Source organism: Hippocampus guttulatus, unplaced genomic scaffold (genome assembly GCF_054856545.1).
Source record: "Hippocampus guttulatus isolate MCC_2025c unplaced genomic scaffold, RoL_Hgut_1.0 HiC_scaffold_31, whole genome shotgun sequence".
NCBI classification, from domain to species: domain Eukaryota; kingdom Metazoa; phylum Chordata; class Actinopteri; order Syngnathiformes; family Syngnathidae; genus Hippocampus; species Hippocampus guttulatus.
Genome location: NW_028233890.1, coordinates 142,501 through 150,000, shown reverse-complemented (window position 1 = coordinate 150,000; position 7,500 = coordinate 142,501).

Here is a 7,500-nt window from a genome sequence, read left to right as displayed (position 1 = left end):
CTCCCCATATCTGGTTTACCTACTACAGCGCCCCTAACGACCAAAATCGGTACTGCATACCCCTGGTACCCCCGCCATTGAAAATGAATGGGGGAATTTTTTTAATTTCTCAATCCGGCCAGGAGGCCTCTTTTTCGGCCACGCTCGGCCGGCGAGCCGGTCCGCTCTTTACCCCTGGTACCCCCAGCCCTACCCCTGGTACCTCCCCCATTGAAAATGAATGGCGACCCCTGGTACCCCCAGCAACACCCCTGGTACCCTCAGCCTTACCCCTGGTACCCTCAGCTCAACCCCTGGTACCCCCAGCCTAACCCCTGGTACCCTCAGCGGCACCCCTGGTACCCTCAGCAACACCCCTGGTACCCCCAGCCAGCTTCGCCCCTGGTACCCTCAGCCTTACCCCTGGTACCCTCAGCCCAACCCCTGGTACCCTCAGCCCAACCCCTGGTACCCCCAGCCAGCTTCGCCCCTGGTACCCCCAGCCTTACCCCTGGTACCCCCAGCCTAACCCCTGGTACCCTCAGCCTTACCCCTGGTACCCCCAGCCTTACCCCTGGTACCTCCAGCCTAACCCCTGGTACCTCCAGCCTTACCCCTGGTACCTCCAGCCTTACCCCTGGTACCTCCAGCCGTACCCCTGGTACCCTCAGCGGCACCCCTGGTACCCTCAGCGGCACCCCTGGTACCCTCAGCCTTACCCCTGGTACCCTCAGCCGCACCCCTGGTACCCTCAGCGGCACCCCTGGTACCCTCAGCGGCACCCCTGGTACCCTCAGCGGCACCCCTGGTACCCTCAGCGGCACCCCTGGTACCCTCAGCCGCACCCCTGGTACCCTCAGCGGCACCCCTGGTACCCTCAGCGGCACCCCTGGTACCCTCAGCCGCACCCCTGGTACCCTCAGCCGCACCCCTGGTACCCTCAGCGGCACCCCTGGTACCCTCAGCCGTACCCCTGGTACCCTCAGCGGCACCCCTGGTACCCTCAGCCGTACCCCTGGTACCCTCAGCGGCACCCCTGGTACCCTCAGCCGCACCCCTGGTACCCTCAGCCGCACCCCTGGTACCCTCAGCCGCACCCCTGGTACCCTCAGCGGTACCCCTGGTACCCTCAGCGGCACCCCTGGTACCCTCAGCGGCACCCCTGGTACCTCCGCCATTGAAAATGAATGGGCGGCCTTCCCACCTGCCGTCAGCCGCCCGGAGGGGGAAATAGAAAATATTCGAAAGTGCGGAGCTCCGCCGTCAGAGGCCGGCTTTTCGCCCGGGGTATCCGCCCCGGGGCGCCTCTCGGGCGGCCTTCCCAACTGCCGTCGGCCGCCCGGAGGGGGAAATAGAAAATATTCGAAAGTGCGGAGCTCCGCCGTCAGAGGCCGGCTTTTCGCCCGAGGTATCCGCCCCGGGGCGCCTCTCGGGCGGCCTTCCCAACTGCCGTCGGCCGCCCGGAGGGGGAAATAGAAAATATTCGAAAGTGCGGAGCTCCGCCGTCAGAGGCCGGCTTTTCGCCCGAGGTATCCGCCCCGGGCGCCTCTCGGGCGGCCTTCCCAACTGCCGTCGGCCGCCCGGAGGGGGAAATAGAAAATATTCGAAAGTGCGGAGCTCCGCCGTCAGAGGCCGGCTTTTCGCCCGAGGTATCCGCCCCGGGCGCCTCTCGGGCGGCCTTCCCAACTGCCGTCGGCCGCCCGGAGGGGGAGATAGAAAATATTCGAAAGTGCGGAGCTCCGCCGTCAGAGGCCGGCTTTTCGCCCGAGGTATCCGCCCCGGGCGCCTCTCGGGCGGCCTTCCCAACTGCCGTCGGCCGCCCGGAGGGGGAAATAGAAAATATTCGAAAGTGCGGAGCTCCGCCGTCAGAGGCCGGCTTTTCGCCCGAGGTATCCGCCCCGGGCGCCTCTCGGGCGGCCTTCCCAACTGCCGTCGGCCGCCCGGAGGGGGAGATAGAAAATATTCGAAAGTGCGGAGCTCCGCCGTCAGAGGCCGGCTTTTCGCCCGAGGTATCCGCCCCGGGCGCCTCTCGGGCGGCCTTCCCAACTGCCGTCGGCCGCCCGGAGGGGGAAATAGAAAATATTCGAAAGTGCGGAGCTCCGCCGTCAGAGGCCGGCTTTTCGCCCGAGGTATCCGCCCCGGGCGCCTCTCGGGCGGCCTTCCCAACTGCCGTCGGCCGCCCGGAGGGGGAGATAGAAAATATTCGAAAGTGCGGAGCTCCGCCGTCAGAGGCCGGCTTTTCGCCCGAGGTATCCGCCCCGGGCGCCTCTCGGGCGGCCTTCCCAACTGCCGTCGACCGCCCGGAGGGGGAAATAGAAAATATTCGAAAGTGCGGAGCTCCGCCGTCAGAGGCCGGCTTTTCGCCCGAGGTATCCGCCCCGGGCGCCTCTCGGGCGGCCTTCCCAACTGCCGTCGACCGCCCGGAGGGGGAGATAGAAAATATTCGAAAGTGCGGAGCTCCGCCGTCAGAGGCCGGCTCCACGCTTCATTCATCCGACCGAGACGCCTCTCCGCCGGCCACACTCGGCTGCGGGGCCGGCCCGCTCTCCGCCATTGAAAATGAATGGGGGGCATTTTCTCATGCTTTCAATCCGCCTAAGAGGCATCTTTCCCGGCCAACTTTGTGCCCCTGGTACCTCCAGCATCGAGAAAGCATGGTGACTCGTCCGACACATGCCCCCCTATATACGTTTCGGAAAGTATTTTGGTGAACGGTCACTTTCTAAGCCTTTCGCCTTCTTGACCCCCTAACTCCGCATATCTGGTTTACCTACTACAGCGCCCCTAACGACCAAAATCGGTACTGCTACCCCTGGTACCCCCGCCATTGAAAATGAATGGGGGAATTTTTTTAATCCCCCAGGCCGGCCAGGAGGCCCCTTTCCCGGCCAAACTCGCACGCTGGGCCGGCCCGCTCTTTACCCCTGGTACCCCCGCCATTGAAAATGAATGGGGGAATTTTTTTCAATCTCCCAGGCCGGCCAGGAGGGCTCTTTCCCGGCCACACTCGCACGCCGGGCCGGCCCGCTCTTTACCCCTGGTACCCCCAGCTCTACCCCTGGTACCCCCGCCATTGAAAATGAATGGGGGAATTTTTTCAATCTCCCAATCCGACCAAGAGGCCTCTTTTCCGGCCAAACTCGCACGCCGGGCCGGCCCGCTCTTTACCCCTGGTACCCCCAGCTCTACCCCTGGTACCCCCGCCATTGAAAATGAATGGGGGAAATTTTTTCAATCTCCCAATCCGACCAAGAGGCCTCTTTTCCGGCCAAACTCGCACGCCGGGCCGGCCCGCTCTTTACCCCTGGTACCCCCAGCTCTACCCCTGGTACCCCCGCCATTGAAAATGAATGGGGGAATTTTTTCAATCTCCCACGCCGGCCAAGAGGCCTTTTTCCCGGGCACGCACGCTCGCCGGGCCGGCCCGCTATTATTAAACTCTCACCCCTGCAAGGAGGCCTTTTTCCCGGGCACGCACGCTCGCGGGGCCGGCCCGCTATTATTAAACTCTCACGCCGGCCAAGAGGCCTTTTTCCCGGGCACGCACGCTCGCCGGGCCGGCCCGCTATTATTAAACTCTCACGCCTGCAAGGAGGCCTTTTTCCCGGGCACGCACGCTCGCCGGGCCGGCCCGCTATTATTGAACTCTCACGCCTGCAAGGAGGCCTTTTTCCCGGGCACGCACGCTCGCGGAGCCGGCCCGCTATTATTAAACTCTCACGCCTGCAAGGAGGCCTTTTTCCCGGGCACGCACGCTCGCCGGGCCGGCCCGCTATTATTAAACTCTCACGCCTGCAAGGAGGCCTTTTTCCCGGGCACGCACGCTCGCCGGGCCGGCCCGCTATTATTAAACTCTCACGCCTGCAAGGAGGCCTTTTTCCCGGGCACGCACGCTCGCCGGGCCGGCCCGCTATTATTAAACTCTCACGCCTGCAAGGAGGCCTTTTTCCCGGGCACGCACGCTCGCCGGGCCGGCCCGCTATTATTAAACTCTCACGCCGGCCAAGAGGCCCTTTTCCCGGGCACGCACGCTCGATGAGCCGGCCCGCTATTATTAAACTCTCACGCCGGCCAAGAGGCCCTTTTCCCGGGCACGCACGCTCGATGAGCCGGCCCGCTATTATTAAACTCTCACGCCGGCCAAGAGGCCTTTTTCCCGGCCACGCACGCTCGCGGAGCCGGCCCGCTATTATTAAACTCTCACGCCTGCAAGGAGGCCTTTTTCCCGGGCACGCACGCTCGCCGGGCCGGCCCGCTATTATTAAACTCTCACGCCGGCCAAGAGGCCCTTTTCCCGGGCACGCACGCTCGATGAGCCGGCCCGCTATTATTAAACTCTCACGCCGGCCAAGAGGCCCTTTTCCCGGGCACGCACGCTCGCCGAGCCGGCCCGCTATTATTAAACTCTCACGCCGGCCAAGAGGCCTTTTTCCCGGCCACGCACGCTCGCGGAGCCGGCCCGCTATTATTAAACTCTCACGCCTGCAAGGAGGCCTTTTTCCCGGGCACGCACGCTCGCCGGGCCGGCCCGCTATTATTAAACGCTCACGCCTGCAAGGAGGCCTTTTTCCCGGGCACGCACGCTCGCCGGGCCGGCCCGCTATTATTAAACTCTCACGCCGGCCAAGAGGCCCTTTTCCCGGGCACGCACGCTCGATGAGCCGGCCCGCTATTATTAAACTCTCACGCCGGCCAAGAGGCCCTTTTCCCGGGCACGCACGCTCGCCGAGCCGGCCCGCTATTATTAAACTCTCAGGCCCGCTATTATTAAACTCTCACGCCGGCCAAGAGGCCCTTTTCCCGGGCACGCACGCTCGATGAGCCGGCCCGCTATTATTAAACTCTCACGCCTGCAAGGAGGCCTTTTTCCCGGGCACGCACGCTCGCCGAGCCGGCCCGCTATTATTAAACTCTCACGCCGGCCAGGAGGCATTTTTCCCGGGCACGCACGCTCGCCGTGCAGGCCCGCCATTTGCCTACCACACCGCCGTCTGGCGGACACCAAGCGGTACCGCCGACCCCTCCCGTTGAAAATGAATGGGGGATTTTTTTTCAATCCCCCAAGCTGGCCAAGAGGCCTTTTTCCCGGGCACGCACGCTCGCCGAGCCGGCCCGCTATTATTAAACTCTCACGCCTGCAAGGAGGCCTTTTTCCCGGGCACGCACGCTCGATGAGCCGGCCCGCTATTATTAAACTCTCACGCCGGCCAGGAGGCATTTTTCCCGGGCACGCACGCTCGCCGTGCAGGCCCGCCATTTGCCTACCACACCGCCGTCTGGCGGACACCACGCGGTACCGCCGACCCCTCCCGTTGAAAATGAATGGGGGATTTTTTTTTACAATCCCCCAAGCCGGCCAAGAGGCCTTTTTCCCGGGCACGCACGCTCGATGAGCCGGCCCGCTATTATTAAACTCTCACGCCGGCCAAGAGGCCCTTTTCCCGGGCACGCACGCTCGATGAGCCGGCCCGCTATTATTAAACGCTCACGCCTGCAAGGAGGCCTTTTTCCCGGGCACGCACGCTCGCCGGGCCGGCCCGCTATTATTAAACTCTCACGCCGGCCAAGAGGCCTTTTTCCCGGGCACGCACGCTCGATGAGCCGGCCCGCTATTATTAAACTCTTACGCCTGCAAGGAGGCCTTTTTCCCGGGCACGCACGCTCGCCGAGCCGGCCCGCTATTATTAAACTCTCACGCCTGCAAGGAGGCCTTTTTCCCGGGCACGCACGCTCGCAGAGCCGGCCCGCTATTATTAAACTCTCACGCCGGCCAGGAGGCCTTTTTCCCGGGCACGCACGCTCGCCGTGCAGGCCCGCCATTTGCCTACCACACCGCCGTCTGGCGGACACCAAGCGGTACCGCCGACCCCTCCCGTTGAAAATGAATGGGGGATTTTTTTTTTCAATCCCCCAAGCCGGCCAAGAGGCCTTTTTCCCGGGCACGCACGCTCGATGAGCCGGCCCGCTATTATTAAACTCTCACGCCGGCCAAGAGGCCCTTTTCCCGGGCACGCACGCTCGATGAGCCGGCCCGCTATTATTAAACACTCACGCCTGCAAGGAGGCCTTTTTCCCGGGCACGCACGCTCGCCGGGCCGGCCCGCTATTATTAAACTCTCACGCCGGCCAAGAGGCCTTTTTCCCGGGCACGCACGCTCTCCGGGCCGGCCCGCTATTATTAAACTCTCACGCCTGCAAGGAGGCCTTTTTCCCGGGCACGCACGCTCGCCGTGCAGGCCCGCCATTTGCCTACCACACCGCCGTCTGGCGGACACCAAGCGGTACCGCCGACCCCTCCCGTTGAAAATGAATGGGGGATTTTTTTTCAATCCCCCAAGCCGGCCAAGAGGCCTTTTTCCCGGGCACGCACGCTCGCCGGGCCGGCCCGCTATTATTAAACGCTCAGGCCGGCCAAGAGGCCCTTTTCCCGGGCACGCACGCTCGCAGAGCCGGTCCGCTATTATTAAACGCTCACGCCTGCAAGGAGGCCTTTTTCCCGGGCACGCACGCTCGCCGGGCCGGCCCGCTATTATTAAACTCTCACCCCTGCAAGGAGGCCTTTTTCCCGGGCACGCACGCTCGCGGGGCCGGCCCGCTATTATTAAACTCTCACGCCGGCCAAGAGGCCCTTTTCCCGGGCACGCACGCTCGCCGAGCCGGCCCGCTATTATTAAACTCTCACGCCTGCAAGGAGGCCCTTTTCCCGGGCACGCACGCTCGATGAGCCGGCCCGCTATTATTAAACTCTCACGCCTGCAAGGAGGCCTTTTTCCCGGGCACGCACGCTCGCGGGGCCGGCCCGCTATTATTAAACGCTCAGGCCGGCCAAGAGGCCCTTTTCCCGGGCACGCACGCTCGATGAGCCGGCCCGCTATTATTAAACGCTCAGGCCGGCCAAGAGGCCCTTTTCCCGGGCACGCACGCTCGCAGAGCCGGCCCGCTATTATTAAACTCTCACGCCTGCAAGGAGGCCCTTTTCCCGGGCACGCACGCTCGATGAGCCGGCCCGCTATTATTAAACTCTCACGCCTGCAAGGAGGCCTTTTTCCCGGGCACGCACGCTCGCCGGGCCGGCCCGCTATTATTAAACTCTCACGCCGGCCAAGAGGCCTTTTTCCCGTGCACGCACGCTCGCCGAGCCGGCCCGCTATTATTAAACTCTCACGCCTGCAAGGAGGCCTTTTTCCCGGGCACGCACGCTCGCCGGGCCGGCCCGCTATTATTAAACTCTCACGCCTGCAAGGAGGCCTTTTTCCCGGGCACGCACGCTCGCCGGGCCGGCCCGCTATTATTAAACGCTCACGCCTGCAAGGAGGCCTTTTTCCCGGGCACGCACGCTCGCCGGGCCGGCCCGCTATTATTAAACTCTCACGCCGGCCAAGAGGCCCTTTTCCCGGGCACGCACGCTCGATGAGCCGGCCCGCTATTATTAAACTCTCACGCCGGCCAAGAGGCCTTTTTCCCGGGCACGCACGCTCGCCGAGCCGGCCCGCCTTTTGCCTACCACACCGCCGTCTGGCG